This window comes from Stigmatopora argus, chromosome 7 (genome assembly GCF_051989625.1).
Source record: "Stigmatopora argus isolate UIUO_Sarg chromosome 7, RoL_Sarg_1.0, whole genome shotgun sequence".
NCBI classification, from domain to species: Eukaryota; Metazoa; Chordata; class Actinopteri; order Syngnathiformes; family Syngnathidae; genus Stigmatopora; species Stigmatopora argus.
In genome coordinates, this window is record NC_135393.1 from 17,617,523 (window position 1) to 17,633,814 (window position 16,292).

The window sequence follows — 16,292 nt, forward strand, 5'->3', positions numbered from 1 at the left end:
AGCCTTACTATACTATGTCGGTTTTTACGAAAAAAGCCTTACAATACTATGTCGTTTTTTTACGGAAATAAAGCCTTACAATACTGTCGTTTTTTAAAGAAAAAAATCCTTAATATATTATGTCATTTTTTAATGACATAACGACATAGTATAGTAAGGCTTTTTTCTTTAAAAAGCGACATAGTATAATAAGGTTTTTTTCTTAAAAAAACGACATAGTATAGCAAGGCTTTTAAAAAAAAAGACATAGTATAGTAAGGCTTTTTTCTTTTAAAAAACGACATAGTAATAGTAAGGCTTTTTTCTCAAAAAAACGACATAGTATAGTAAGGCTTTTTTCTTTAAAAAACGACATAGTATAGTTAGGCTTTTTTCTTTTAAAAAAAACTACATAGTATAGTAAGGCTTTCTTCTTTAAAAAACGACATAGTTTAGTAAGGCTTTTTTTTCTTAAAAAACAACATACTATAGTAAGGCTTTTTTCTTAAAAAACGACTTCGTATAGCAAGGCTTTTTAAAAAAAAAAACGACATAGTATAGTAAGGCTTTTTTCTTTTAAAAAAACGACATAGTATAGCAAGACTTTTTTTCCTACAAAAAAAACTACATATTATAGTAAGGCTTTTTTCTTTAAAAAACGACATAGTATAGTAAGGCTTTTTTCTTTAAAAAACGACATAGTATAGTAAGGTTTTTTTCTTTAAAAAACGACATAGTATAGTAAGGCTTTTTTCTTTAAAAAAAACGACATAGTATAGTAAGGCTTTTTTCCTAAAAAAACGACATAGTATATGTAAGGCTTTTTTTTCTTAAAAAACGACATAGTATATATAGTAAGGCTTTTTTCTTTAAAAAAACGACAGTATAGTAAGGCTTTTCTTTAAAAAAAACATAGTATAGTAAGGCTTTTTTCTTTTTAAAAAAACGACAGTGTAGTAAGGCTTTTTCTTCTTTAAAAAACGACATAGTATAGTAAGGCTTTTTTTCCTAAAAAACGACATAGTATAGTAAGGGTTTTTTTTCTCAAAAAACGACATAGTATACAAAGGGTTTTTTCCCTAAAAAATGACATAGTATAGTAAGGCCTTTTCTTCTTAAAAAACGACATAGTATACAAAGGGTTTTTTCCCTAAAAAACGACATAGTATAGTAAGGCTTTTTTCCCTAAAAAAACGACATAATATAGTAAGGCTTTTTTTCTTTAAAAAAAACGACATAGTATAGTAAGGTTTTTTCCCTAAAAATGACATAATATAGTAAGGGCTTTTTTTTTCTTAAAAAATGACAAAGTATAGTAATGCTTTTTTCCCTAAAAAACGACATAGTATAGTAAGGCTTTTTTTCCTAAAAAACGACATAGTATAGTAAGGGGTTTTTTTCTCAAAAAACGACATAGTATACAAAGGGTTTTTTCCCTAAAAAAACGACATAGTATAGTAAGGCTTTTTTTTTCTTAAAAAACGACATAGCATACAAAGGGTTTTTTCCCTAAAAAACGACATAGTATAGTAAGGCTTTTTTTCCTAAAAAACGACATGGTATAGTAAGGCTTTTTTTTTCTTAAAAAAACTACATAGTATACAAAGGGTTTTTTCCCTAAAAAACGACATAGTATAGTAAGGCTTTTTTTCCCTAAAAAAACGACATGGTATAGTAAGCCTTTTTTTCCTAAAAAAAAAAAAAACAGCATAGTATACTAAGGTTTTTTCCCTAAAAAACGACGTAGTATAGTAAGGCTTTTTTTCTTAAAAAAACGACATGGTATAGTAAGGCTTTTTTCCCTAAAAATACGACATAATATAGTAAGGCTTTTTTTCCTAAAAAAACGCCATAGTATAGTAAGGCTTTTTTTCCCTAAAAACGACATAGTATAGTAAGGTTTTTTCCCTAAAAATGACATAATATAGTAAGGGTTTTTTTTTTCCTAAAAAATGACATAGTATAGTAATGCTTTTTTCCCTAAAAAACAACATAGTATAGTAAGGCTTTTTTTCTTAAAAAACGACATAGTATAGTAAGGCTTTTTCCCCTAAAAAAAACGACATAGTATAGTAAGGCTTTTAAAAAAAATGACCATGTATAGTAAGCCTCATCTCATTTTCTGAACTGCTTTATCCTCATTAGGGTAGCGGGGGATGCTGGAGCCAATCCCATTTGTCTCCAGGCCAGAGGCGGGGGACATCCTGAATCGGTGGCCAGACGATCTTAGGGTACAAGGAGACGGACAACCACGCACTGTATAGTAAGTCTTTTTTCCTTAAAAAACGACATAGTATAGTAAGGTTTTTTTTGCTCAAAAAACGACATAGTATACAAAGGTTTTTTTCCCTAAAAAAACGACATAGTATAGTAAGGCTTTTTTTCCTTAAAAACGACATGGTATAGTAAGCCTTTTTTTCCTAAAAAAACGACATAGTATAGTAAGGTTTTTTCCCTAAAAATGACATATAGTAAGGTTTTTTTTTTTCTTAAAAAATGACATAGTATAGTAATGCTTTTTTCCCTAAAAAACAACATAGTATAGTAAGGCTTTTTTTTTCTAAAAAAACGACATAGTATAGTAAGGCTTTTTTTCCCCCCAAAAAAACGACATAATATAGTAAGGCTTTTTTCCCCTAAAAAAACGACATAATATAGTAAGGCTTTTATTCCTAAAAAAACGACATAGTATAGTAAGGTTTTTTTCCCTAAAAATGACATATATAGTAAGGGTTTTTTTTTCTTAAAAAATGACATAGTATAGTAATGCTTTTTTCCCTAAAAAACAACATAGTATAGTAAGGCTTTTTTTCCTAAAAAAACGACATAGTATGGTAAGGCTTTTTTCCCTAAAAAAATGACATAGTATAGTAAGGCTTTTTTTCTTAAAAAAACGACATAGTATAGTAAGGCTTTTTTTCTTAATAAACGACATAATATAGTAAGGTTTTTTTTCTTCTTAAAAAACGACATTGTATAGTAAGGCTTTTTTCCCTAAAAAAAACGACATAGTATAGTAAGGCTTTTAAAAAAATGACCATGTATAGTAAGCCTCATCTCATTTTCTGAACTGCTTTATCCTCATTAGGGTAGCGGGGGATGCTGGAGCCAATCCCATTTGTCTCCAGGCCAGAGGCGGGGGACATCCTGAATCGGTGGCCAGACGATCTTAGGGTACAAGGAGACGGACAACCACGCACTGTATAGTAAGTCTTTTTTCCTTAAAAAACGACATAGTATAATAAGGCTTTTTTTCTTTAAAAAAACGACATAGTATAGTAAGGGTTTTTTTTCTCAAAAAACGACATAGTATCCAAAGGGTTTTTTCCCTAAAAAACGACATGGTATAGTAAGCCTTTTTTTCCTAAAAAAAAAAAAAACAGCATAGTATAGTAAGGTTTTTTCCCTAAAAAACAACATAGTATAGTAAGGCTTTTTTCCCCCTAAAAAACGACATAGTATAGTAAGGCTTTTTTCCCTAAAAACGACATAGTATAGTAAGTTTTTTTTTTTCTTAAAAAACGACATAGTATAGAAAGGGTTTTTTCCCAGAAAAACGACATAGTATATATAGTAAGGCTTTTTTCCCTAAAAAAACGACATAGTATAGTAAGGCTTTTTCCCTAAAAAAACGACATAGTATAGTAAGGCTTTTTTTCCTAAAAAAAACGACATAGTATAGTAAGGGTTTAAAAAAAAAAAGACCATGTATAGTAAGCCTCATCTCATTTTCTGAACTGCTTTATCCTCATTAGGGTAGCGGGGGATGCTGGAGCCAATCCCATTTGCCTCCAGGCCAGAGGCGGCGGACATCCTGAATCGGTGGCCAGACGATCTTAGGGTACAAGGAGACGGACAACCACGCACTGTATAGTAAGTCTTTATTCCTTAAAAACAACATGGTATAGTAAGGCTTTTTTTCCTAAAAAACGACATAGTATAGTAAGGGTTTTTTTTCTCAAAAAACGACATAGTATACAAAGGGTTTTTTCCCTGTTGAGAAATAATTGTCTTTGTGTCATGACAGATGCATTGGACAACGTGGAAGAGGAGCGGGAGGAGAAGAACGGGTGCAGCCGACCGATCGACAAGTCAAGTCCTGCTTGCCTCACCCCGTGACAGCCGTGGGTTTGAGGTGTGTCCCCGTCATTCGGCATACGTGGATGTGGACGAGGGCGACTGGCAGAACAACGCCACCATGCGGTTCTTCGACAGCCGGCGGTTGTGGTGGGAATGGCAACCAATAAAAGTTTGGGTGGCTTATTTGAAATCCTAGCTAATAGCCAGTGTCTTCTGTTGTTTTAGGCCAAATCTCTTAACTAATTTTGATGTAATGTTTAAATGGAAAATTTAATTTTGAAATTTTTTTTTAGTAAAAGGTAATGAGTCTTTTGTCGCAGGTGGGGAGTGAACCAGCTTCCATTCGACGGTAGGCATATGCTCTACTGTGTGTGCTAAAGGGCCCTCCCACCTTCCCACTAAACTTCAACCGGCTGAGTATTTTCGGTAAGAGGGCGCTGGAGTGATTTTGGCTAAGTGTGTAAACCGCCTCCCTACTCAGCATGGTCCTGTCCAATAAAAGTTTTCTTGTCTTTTGTTTTTGTAGGCCAATTCTTTTAACTAATTTTGATGCAATGTTTAAATGTAAAATTTATTTTTTTAAAGTTTATTTTAGCAAAAGGTAATTTGTCTTATGTCGCAGGTGTCTCTCCCCGCCGAAGGCGGGGAGAGACACCAAGAGTACGTCTGCGGGACGCGAACCAGCTTCCACTCGGTGGTAGGCGCATACTCTACTGTGTGCGCCAAGGGGCCCACCCACACACCCACTAAACTTCGACCGGCTAAGTCTTTTCGGTAAGAGGGTGCTGGAGTGATTTTGGCTAAGTGTGTAAGACGCCTCCGTACTCAGCATGGTCCTGTCCAATAAAAGTTTTCTTGTCTATTGTTTTTTTAAGCCAATTCTTTTAACTAATTTGGATGTTATGTTTAAATGTAAAATTTAATTTTGAAAGTTTATTTTAGTAAAAGGTAATTTATCTTATGTCGCAGGTGTCTCTCCCCGCCGAAGGCGGGGAGAGGCACCAAGAGTACGTCTGCGGGACGCGAACCAGCTTCCACTCGGTGGTAGGCGCATACTCTACTGTGTGCGCCAAGGGGCCCACCCACACACCCACTAAACTTCGACCGGCTAAGTCTTTGCGCTGAGGAGGCGCTCGACTCATTTAACTAAGTGTATAAGCCATCTACTTAAAATGTACAGTCCTGCCCACTCAGTTTTTATTTGACTGGAAAAGTGACAAGTTGGAGGAGGCGGGGAATCCAACCCATGACCTTTTGGATGGTAAGTTGGTGCTCTGCTATTGATGCCAAGTATCCGTTTGAGCTGAAGAGTGAAAACTTGAAGGATGTGGGATTCAATCCATGCAAGTAGGCACTATACCTCATTTTGGGTCAAAATGAAGAAATCCTGCGTCTGTTTTGGGCAGCTTTAAGTTCCAGTTAAGTCCTGCAAGACAAAAGTCACAAAATGGTTAAGAATGTGTGACTGTACTCAAGTCTTGTTTAGTGGGCCAAAAGGTCTTACACTCTTGACAATTCTGGCATTTTAAAAGAAAGCTGGAATTCCTCCCGCGTCAGCCCCTTGGTGAAATCGACAGCCGCAGGTGAGTCTAAGAAAAACAAAAGAAAAGAAATATTTTCTGCACAGCAACATGAATGTCTCTTTTAAACTTACTTTTTTTTGTCTTCAGGTGTCCTCACTCTCGCTTTCCTTTGGGAAACCTTTTCGTTGTAAGACTGTCCATCCCACAAGTCATCCATTTTTGCCGTTGTCACTCATCTGAAAAAATAAAAGTTGACAGCAAAGTATCTCTTGTTCTATTATGTGACCTTGACTTTGATTTATAAAAAAAAAATGTTTCATTCGAAAAACTATTTTGTAAGGGGATGTGGCTATGCACACGCACTAGGATCGCTGCAACAAGGCAAGACATCACATACCGAGTCAATACAAAGGCGACCGGTCGGGGCGGCGCTTCATCCACAAGCTGGTCCCAAAACTACTCCATCCTGTCAGAAAGATCATTTTTTAAAGAAAAAAGCCTTACTATACCATGTCTTTTTTTAAAAGAAAAAGCCTTACTATACTATGTCGTTTTTTTAAGAAAAAAGCCTTACTATACTATGTCGTTTTTTTTTTAAGAAAAAAGCCTTACTATACTATGTCGTTTTTTTTAAGAAAAAAGCCTTACTATACTATGTCATTTTTTAAGGTTAAAAACGCCTTACTATAGTATGTCGTTTTTTAAGAAAAAAAGCCTTACTAAACTATGTCGTTTTTTAAAGAAAAAAGCCTTACTATACTATGTCGTTTTTATAAGAAAAAAGCCTTACTATACTATGTCGTTTTTTAAGAAAAAAAGCCTTATTATACTATGTCGTTTTTTAGGAAAAAAAGCCTTACTATACTATGTCGTTTTTTTTAAGAAAAAAAGCCCTACTATACTATGTCGTTTTTTAGGGGGAAAAGCCTTACTATATTATGTCGTTTAAGAAAAAAAAGCTCACTATATGATGACAAGTAGGCTTTTTGTGTTGTGATAATGACGACAGGGCCTATGTCCGATTATTATTATTATTATTATGTCTTTTTTTTAAGAAAAAAAGCCTTACTATACTATGTCGTTTTTTAAAGAAAAAAAGCCTTACTATACTATGTTGTTTATTAAAGAAAAAAAGCCTTACTATACTATGTCGTTTTTTAAAGAAAAAAAGCCTTACTATACTATGTTGTTTTTAAGGAAAAAAGACTTACTATACAGTGTGCGTGGTTGTCCATCTCCTTGTACCCTAAGATCGGCTGGCCACCGATTCAGGATGTCCCCCGCCTCTGGCCTGGAGACAAATGGGATTGGCTCCAGCATCCCCCGCTAGCCTAATGAGGATAAAGCGGTTCAGAAAATGAGATGAGATGAGGCTTACTATACATGGTCATTAAAAAAAAAAAAAGCCTTACTATACATGGTCATTTTTTTAAAGAAAAAGCCTTACTATACTATGTCGTTTAAAGAAAAAAAGCCTTACTATACTATGTCGTTTTTTAGGAAAAATAGTACTATACTATGTTGTTTTTTAATTAAAAAAAAAAAAAGCCTTACTATACTATGTCGTTTTTTAGGGAAAAAAAGCCTTACTATACTATGTCGTTATTTAGGGAAAAAAGCCTTACTATATATACTATGTCGTTTTTTAGGAAAAAAAGCCTTACTATACTATGTCGTTTTTTTTAAGAAAAAAAGCCTTACTATACTATGTCGTTTTTTTAGGGAAAAAAGCCTTACCATACTATGTCGTTTTTTTAGGAAAAAAAGCCTTACTATACTATGTTGTTTTTTAGGGAAAAAGCATTACTATACTATGTCATTTTTTAAGAAAAAAAAACCCTTACTATATTATGTCATTTTTAGGGAAAAAACCCTTTGTATACTATGTCGTTTTTTGAGAAAAAAAACCCTTACTATACTATGTCGTTTTTTAGGAAAAAAAGCCTTACTATACTATGTCGTTTTTTAGGGAAAAAAGCCTTACTATACCATGTCGTTTTTAAGGAAAAAAGACTTACTATATATACAGTGCGTGGTTGGCCGTCTCCTTGTACCCTAAGATCGTCTGGCCACCGATTCAGGATGTCCCCTGCCTCTGGCCTGGAGACAAATGGGATTGGCTCCAGCATCCCCCGCTACCCTAATGAGGATAAAGCAGTTCAGAAAATGAGATGAGGCTTACTATACATGGTCATTTTTTTTAAAAGCCTTACTATACTTTCGTTTTTTTTTAGGGAAAAAAGCCTTACTATACTATGTCGTTTTTAAGAAAAAAAGCCTTACTATACTATGTCATTTTTTTAGGAAAAAAAAGCCTTACTATACTATGTTGTTTTTTAGGGAAAAAAAGCATTACTATACTATGTCATTTTTTTAAGAAAAAAAAACCCTTAATATATTATGTCATTTTTAGGGAAAAAACCTTACTATACTATGTCGTTTTTAGGGAAAAAAAAGCCTTACTATACTATGTCGTTTTTTTTAGGAAAAAAAGCCTTACTATATTATGTCGTATTTTTTAGGGAAAAAAGCCTTACTATACTATGTCGTTTTTTGGGGAAAATAGCCTTACTATACTATGTCATTTTTTGGGGGAAAAAGCCTTACTATACTATGTCGTTTTTTAGGTAAAAAAGCCTTACTATATTATGTCGTTTTTTTTAGGAAAAAAAGCCTTACTATACTATGTCGTTTTTTTAAGAAAAAAAGCCTTACTATACTACGTCGTTTTTTAGGGAAAAAAACCTTACTATACTATGCTGTTTTTTTTAGGAAAAAAAGGCTTACTATACCATGTCGTTTTTTAGGAAAAAAAGTCTTACTATACTATGTCGTTTTTTAGGGAAAAAAACCTTTGTATACTATGTCGTTTTTTAAGAAAAAAAAAGCCTTACTATACTATGTCGTTTTTTTGGGAAAAAACCCTTTGTATACTATGTCGTTTTTTGAGGAAAAAAACCTTACTATACTATGTCGTTTTTTAGGAAAAAAAGCCTTACTATACTATGTCGTTTTTTAGGGAAAAAAAGCCTTACTATACCATGTCGTTTTTAAGGAAAAAAGACTTACTATACTATGTCGTTTTTTAAGAAAAAAAGCCTTACTATACTATGTCTTTTTTTTTGGAAAAAAAGCCTTACTATACTATGTTGTTTTTTAGGGAAAAAAAAGCATTACTATACTATGTCATTTTTTAGGAAAAAAAAAAACCTTACTATATTATGTCATTTTTAGGGAAAAAACCTTACTATACTATGTCGTTTTTAGGGAAAAAAAGCCTTACTATACTATGTCGTTTTTTTAGGAAAAAAAGCCTTACTATATTATGTCGTTTTTTTAGGGAAAAAAGCCTTACTATACTATGTCGTTTTTTGGGGAAAATAGCCTTACTATACTATGTCATTTTTTGGGGAAAAAAGCCTTACTATACTATGTCGTTTTTTAGGTAAAAAAGCCTTACTGTACTATGTTGTTTTTTTAGGAAAAAAGCCTTACTATACTATGTCGTTTTTTTAAGAAAAAAAGCCTTACTATACTATGTCGTTTTTTAGGGAAAAAACCTTACTATACTATGCTGTTTTTTTTTTTTTTAGGAAAAAAAGGCTTACAATACCATGTCGTTTTTTAGGAAAAAAAGCCTTACTATACTATGTCGTTTTTTAGGAAAAAAAGCCTTACTATACTATGTCGTTTTTTTTAAGAAAAAAAGCCTTACTATACTATGTCGTTTTTTAGGGAAAAAAACTTACTATACTATGCTGTTTTTTTGGGGGGGGGAAAAAGGCTTACTATACCATGTCGTTTTTAAGGAAAAAAAGCCTTACTATACTATGTCGTTTTTTTAGGGAAAAAACCCTTTGTATACTATGTCGTTTTTTGAGCAAAAAAACCCTTACTATACTATGTCGTTTTTTAGGAAAAAAAGCCTTACTATACTATGTCGTTTTTTAGGGAAAAAAAGCCTTACTATACCATGTCGTTTTTAAGGAAAAAAGACTTACTATACAGTGCGTGGTTGTCCATCTCCTTGTACCCTAAGATCGTCTGGCCACCGATTCAGGATGTCCCCCGCCTCTGGCCTGGAGACAAATGGGATTGGCTCCAGCATCCCCCGCTACCCTAACGAGGATAAAGCAGTTCAGAAAATGAGATGAGGCTTACTATACATGGTCATTTTTTTTAAAAGCCTTACTATACTATGTCGTTTTTTTAGGGGGAAAAGCCTTACTATACAATGTCGTTTTTTAAGAAAAAAAGCCTTACTATACTATGTCATTTTTTTTAGGAAAAAAAGCCCTACTATACTATGTCGTTTTTTTAAAAGAAAAAGCCTTACTATACTATGTCATTTTTTTAGGAAAATAGCCTTACTATACTATGTCGTTTTTTAAGAAAAAAAGCCTTACTATACTATGTCATTTTTTAGGGGAAAATAGCCTTACTATACTATGTCGTTTTTTAAGAAAAAAAGCCTTACTATACTATGTCGTTTTTTAGGAAAAAAGCCTTACTATACTATGTCGTTTTTTAGGAAAAAAAGCCTTACTATACTATGTCATTTTTTAAGAAAAAAAGCCTTACTTTACTATGTCGTTTTTAGGAAAAAAAGCCTTACTATACTATGTCGTTTTTTAGGGAAAAAAGCCTTACTATACTGTGTCGTTTTTTAAGAAAAAAAGCCTTACTATACTATGTCGTTTTTAGGAAAAAAAGCCTTACTATACTATGTCGTTTTTTAGGGAAAAAAGCCTTACTATACTATGTCGTTTTTTAAGAAAAAAACCCTTACTATATTATGTCGTTTTTTAGGGAAAAAGCCTTACTATACTATGTCGTTTTTTAGGGAAAAAAAGCCTTACTAAACTATGTCGTTTTTTAAGAAAAGCCTTACTATACTATGTCATTTTTTTAGGAAAAAAAAGCCTTATTATACTTTGTTGTTGTTTTTTATAGGAAAAATAGCCTTACTATACTATGTCGTTTTTTAAGAAAAAAAGCCTTACTATACTATGTCGTTTTTTAGGAAAAAAGCCTTACTATACTATGTCGTTTTTAGGAAAAAAAGCCTTACTATACTATGTCGTTTTTTAGGGGAAAAAAGCCTTACCATACTATGTCGTTTTTTAAGAAAAAAAACCTTACTATATTATGTCGTTTTTTAGGGAAAAAGCCTTACTATACTATGTCGTTTTTTTAGGAAAAAAAGCCTTACTATACTATGTCGTTTTTAAAAAAATAAAGCCTTACTATACTATGTCATTTTTTTAGGAAAAAAAGCCTTACTAAACTATGTCGTTTTTTAAGAAAAGCCTTACTATACCATGTCATTTTTTTTTTGGAAAAAAAAGCCTTACTATACTTTGTTGTTGTTTTTTATAGGAAAAATAGCCTTACTATACTATGTCGTTTTTAAAAAAATAAAGCCTTACTATACTATGTCATTTTTTTAGGAAAAAAGCCTTACTATCCTATGTCGTTTTTTGGGGGAAAAATAGCCTTACTATACTATGTCGTTTTTTAGGAAAAAAAGCCTTACTATACTATGTCGTTTTTTAAGAAAAAAAAAGCCTTACTATACTGTCGTTTTTTAAGAAAAAAAAGCCTTACTATACTATGTCGTTTTTTAAGAAAAAAGCCTTACTATACTATGTCGTTTTTTTTAAATAAAAAAGCCTTACTATACTATGTCGTTTTTAGGAAGAAAAGCCTTACTATACTGTCGTTTTTTAAGGAAAAAAAGCCTTACTATACTATGTCGTTTTTTTAATTAAAAAAGCCTTATTATACTATGTCGTTTAAGAAAAAAAGCCTTACTATACTATGTCGTTTTTTAAAGAAAAAAAAGCCTTACTATACTATGTCGTTTTTTTAAGAAAAAATAGCCTTACTATACTATGTTGTTTTTTTAAGAAAAAAGCCTTACTATACTATGTCGTTTTTTTTTTTAAAAGCCTTACTATATTATGTTATTTTTTAGGAAAAAAAGCCTTACTATATATACTATATATTTTTTTAAGAATAAAGCTTTACTATACATGGTCATTTTTAAGGCTTTTTTTGTAAGGCTTTAAAACAAAAACAATGTATAAGGCTTAAAAAAAAAAAAAAAACGACCATCTATTGTAAGCCTTCTTTCCAAAAAAATGACTATGTATACATTGTCATTTTTTAGAAAAAAAAAGCCTAACGATTCATGGACAGAGAAAAGCCTTTTTTCCCCCCGACCAAAAGCCGGCCAAATCTCTTGTGGCTACCCACCGTAACAGATGACGCAGTTCTTCACCTTCCTCAATTCAGCGGCCACGTCCCCCCACAGAACGGTGAAGACCGACTTCCCGCTCTCGTCCAGCTGAAAGCAAAGACCCGATTAAGCGGACGGACGGCCAAATTCCATCCCTGGGGGGGGGCGGGGCTTGCCTGCATGGCGCGACCGATGCGCACGGAACTCCATGACAGCCGCCAGCACGTCTTCCCCATCTTGTGAATTTGAATTATTTTCCATAATATTTTTTCCAACAACCCTATCTTTTTTTAACGTGAGTGATGCGATCAATTCCCTCAAAATCAAGAGGAAGTGGTGCAAAAATATCCCCAAGGCAACAGAAAATGAGGGATTGCTAACTGTTCAGACATGGGCTTGATCATCATCATCGAATCATCAAAAGCCTAATTGTCATCATACACAGCAGCGTATGACGAAATTGGTCGTCTCGAGATGTCCTCGGGGACATGCGGCAGGTTCGTTGGCAATCTGCTCTGATGGATTTATGGCATCTCCTCCCGAGAGCAACCAAATCCTGGCGACTGTAGAAAAGGTTTGCCTGGCAGATGTTAGCAAACAACGACAAGACTGAGGAAACAAAACACCAAACTGGAGAGCAAGAGCCAGCTGCATCCACCCGCGCCGCCATCTTGGATCACTTACCTCCTTCCAACCAAAACGTTTGAAGAATTGAGCCAATTCAGAGTGTCTGTCGTAAGATGGCCGCCAGTCACTAACACCAACGACAGGGCCTCAAGACTCCTAGTTTACACGTACCCGTGAAGCACGCTGAAAGAGAGCAAACACGGGTGGAATGGGCTCGGCTTGCGATTGGACGACGGCACGGGCCGGCGGGCGTGGCCGACTCACCGCAGTTGTCTCTGTCCCTGTCGTCCATCAGTCCGTGCCGTCCGTCCACGCCCAAAAGTCCGCAGGGGGGGAAAAGTTATAGCTTTTGGAAATTTCCAATAATTTAAGGAATGTTTTTTTGCAAAGTGTGCTGAATTTTGCACTCACCTTGATCCCTCTGTCTGTCCCTGCCGTCCGTCCCTGCCGTCCGTCCATGCCGTCCGTCCATGCCGTCCGTCCATGCCGTCCGTCCATGCCCAAAAGTCCGCAGAGGAGAAAAAAAGTTCAAGTCTTTGAACATTTTCCAATATTTTTTTTTTGGCAAAGTGTGTTGAATTTTGCACTCACCTTGATCCCTCCGTCTGTCCCTGCCGTCCGTCCCTGCCGTCCGTCCCTGCCGTCCGTCCCTGCCGTCCATCCCTGCCGTCCGTCCCTGCCGTCCGTCCGTCCCTGCCGTCCGTCCTTGCCGTCCATCTTTGCCGTCCGTTCATGCCCAAAAGTCCACGGGGGAAAAAAAGGTTCAAGTCTTTGAAATTTTTCCAATAAATTAATTACATTTTTTTAGCAAGGTGTGCTGAATTTTGCACTCACCTTGATCCCTCCGTCTGTCCCTGCCGTCCGTCCCTGCCGTCCGTCCCTGCCGTCCGTCCTTGCCGTCCATCTTTGCCGTCCGTTCATGCCCAAAAGTCCACGGGGGAAAAAAAGGTTCAAGTCTTTGAAATTTTTCCAATAAATTACATTTTCTTAGCAAGGTGTGCTGAATTTTGCACTCACCTTGATCCCTCTGTCCGTCCGTGCCGTCCGTCCGTGCCGTCCGTCCGTGCCGTCCGTCCGTGCCGTCCGTCCGTGCCGTCCGTCCGTGCCGTCCGTCCGTCCGTGCCGTCCGTCCGTCCGTGCCGTCCGTCCGTCCGTGCCGTCCGTCCCTGCCGTCCGTCCGTGCCGTCCGTCCGTGCCGTCCGTCCGTGCCGTCCGTCCGTGCCGTCCGTCCGTGCCGTCCGTCCGTGCCGTCCGTCCGTGCCGTCCGTCCGTGCCGTCCGTCCGTGCCGTCCGTCCGTGCCGTCCGTCCGTGCCGTCCGTCCGTGCCGTCCGTCCGTGCCGTCCGTCCGTGCCGTCCGTCCGTGCCGTCCGTCCGTCCGTCCGTGCCGTCCGTCCGTCCGTGCCGTCCGTCCGTCCGTGCCGTCCGTGCCGTCCGTGCCGTCCGTGCCGTCCGTGCCGTCCGTCCGTGCCGTCCGTCCCTGCCGTCCGTCCCTGCCGTCCGTCCCCAAAACTCAGCAGGGGAGAAAAGTGTCCATAAATCCACGGGTAAAAAAGTGTCCAAAACTCCACTGAGGAGAAAAAGTGTCCAAAACTCCACTGGGGAGAAAAGTGTCCAAAAAGTGTCCAAAACTCCACTGGGGAGAAAAGTGTCCAAAACTCCACTAGGGAGAAAAGTGTCCACAAATCAAAACTCAAAGACCAAAATACTTACCTGCACCAGTAAAAAAGTGTCCAAAAGTCCACCGGTAAAAAAGTGTCCATAAATCCACGGGTAAAAAAAGTGTCCAAAACTCCACTGAGGAGAAAAAGTGTCCAAAACTCCACTGGGGAGAAAAAGTGTCCAAAACTCCACTGGGGAGAAAAAGTGTCCAAAACTCCACTGGGGAGAAAAAGTGTCCAAAACTCCACTGGGGAGAAAAGTGTCCAAAAAGTGTCCAAAACTCCACTGGGGAGAAAAGTGTCCAAAAAGTGTCCAAAACTCCACTAGGGAGAAAAGTGTCCACAAATCAAAACTCAAAAGACCAAAATACTTACCTGCACCGGTAAAAAAGTGTCCAAAAGTCCACGGGTAAAAAAGTGTCCAAAACTCCACTGGGGAGAAAAGTGTCCAAAAAGTGTCCAAAACTCCACTGGGGAGAAAAGTGTCCAAAAAGTGTCCAAAACTCCACTGGGGAGAAAAAGTGTCCAAAACTCCACTGGGGAGAAAAGTGTCCAAAAAGTGTCCAAAACTCCACTGGGGACAAAAGTGTCCAAAAAGTGTCCAAAACTCCACTGGGGAGAAAAGTGTCCAAAAAGTGTCCAAAACTCCACTGGGGAGAAAAGTGTCCAAAAAGTGTCCAAAACTCCACTGGGGAGAAAAGTGTCCAAAAAGTGTCCAAAACTCCACTAGGGAGAAAAGTGTCCACAAATCAAAACTCAAAAGACCGAAATACTTACCTGCACCGGTAAAAAAGTGTCCAAAAGTCCACCGGTAAAAAAGTGTCCATAAATCCACGGGTAAAAAAGTGTCCATAAATCCACGGGTAAAAAAGTGTCCAAAAGTCCACGGGTAAAAAAGTGTCCAAAACTCCACTGGGGAGAAAAGTGTCCAAAACTCCACTGGGGAGAAAAGTGTCCAAAAAGTGTCCAAAACTCCACTGGGGAGAAAAGTGTCCAAAAAGTGTCCAAAACTCCACTGGGGAGAAAAGTGTCCAAAAAGTGTCCAAAACTCCACTGGGGAGAAAAGTGTCCAAAAAGTGTCCAAAACTCCACTGGGGAGAAAAGTGTCCAAAAAGTGTCCAAAACTCCACTGGGGAGAAAAGTGTCCAAAACTCCACTAGGGAGAAAAGTGTCCACAAATCAAAACTCAAAGACCAAAATACTTACCTGCACCGGTAAAAAAGTGTCCAAAAGTCCACCGGTAAAAAAGTGTCCAAAACTCCACCGGGGAGAAAAAGTGTCCAAAACTCCACCGGGGAGAAAAAGTGTCCAAAACTCCACCGGGGAGAAAAAGTGTCCAAAACTCCACCGGGGAGAAAAAGTGTCCAAAACTCCACCGGGGAGAAAAAGTGTCCAAAACTCCACCGGGGAGAAAAAGTGTCCAAAACTCCACCGGGGAGAAAAAGTGTCCAAAACTCCACCGGGGAGAAAAAGTGTCCAAAACTCCACCGGGGAGAAAAAGTGTCCAAAACTCCACCGGGGAGAAAAAGTGTCCAAAACTCCACCGGGGAGAAAAAGTGTCCAAAACTCCACCGGGGAGAAAAAGTGTCCAAAACTCCACCGGGGAGAAAAAGTGTCCAAAACTCCACCGGGGAGAAAAAGTGTCCAAAACTCCACCGGGGAGAAAAAGTGTCCAAAACTCCACCGGGGAGAAAAAGTGTCCAAAACTCCACCGGGGAGAAAAAGTGTCCAAAACTCCACCGGGGAGAAAAAGTGTCCAAAACTCCACCGGGGAGAAAAAGTGTCCAAAACTCCACCGGGGAGAAAAAGTGTCCAAAACTCCACCGGGGAGAAAAAGTGTCCAAAACTCCACCGGGGAGAAAAAGTGTCCAAAACTCCACCGGGGAGAAAAAGTGTCCAAAACTCCACCGGGGAGAAAAAGTGTCCAAAACTCCACCGGGGAGAAAAAGTGTCCAAAACTCCACCGGGGAGAAAAAGTGTCCAAAACTCCACTGGGGAGAAAAAGTGTCCAAAACTCCACTGGGGAGAAAAAGTGTCCAAAACTCCACTGGGGAGAAAAGTGTCCAAAAAGTGTCCAAAACTCCACTAGGGAGAAAAGTGTCCACAAATCAAAACTCAAAAGACCAAAATACTTACCTGCACCGGTAAAAAAAAGTGTCCAAAAGTCCACCGGTAAAAAAAGT

At 37.5% G+C, this 16,292-nt stretch overlaps 1 long non-coding RNA gene and 1 other non-coding gene across 51 annotated transcripts in view; one reads left to right on the forward strand and one right to left on the reverse strand.

Annotated features, from left to right (window-relative positions):
* Positions 1–4,254, forward strand: part of LOC144077208 (uncharacterized) — a 9,226-nt gene extending 4,972 nt beyond the window's left edge. Inside the window, exons 5-8 of the long non-coding RNA XR_013300963.1 lie at positions 2,125–2,242; positions 3,068–3,185; positions 3,735–3,852; positions 4,007–4,254. This is a non-coding gene — a long non-coding RNA (uncharacterized LOC144077208). The remainder of the gene's footprint in view (positions 1–2,124; positions 2,243–3,067; positions 3,186–3,734; positions 3,853–4,006) is intronic.
* On the reverse strand, positions 3,844–15,218 carry LOC144077205 (uncharacterized). 50 transcript variants are annotated; one of them, XR_013300948.1, is made up of 16 exons: positions 15,030–15,218; positions 13,870–14,005; positions 13,468–13,559; positions 13,285–13,354; positions 13,042–13,167; positions 12,862–12,958; positions 12,715–12,796; positions 12,622–12,633; positions 12,000–12,059; positions 11,841–11,931; positions 9,584–9,701; positions 6,794–6,913; positions 5,980–6,048; positions 5,714–5,818; positions 5,564–5,648; positions 3,844–5,485 (listed from the first exon to the last, which is right to left on the reverse strand). It is a non-coding gene; the product is annotated as an uncharacterized LOC144077205 (transcript). The 50 variants fall into 50 exon arrangements; XR_013300954.1 differs by having other exon boundaries at positions 13,468–13,490; positions 13,861–14,005; XR_013300955.1 differs by having other exon boundaries at positions 13,468–13,479; positions 13,859–14,005.
* Between the last annotated feature and the right edge of the window lie 1,074 nt (positions 15,219–16,292).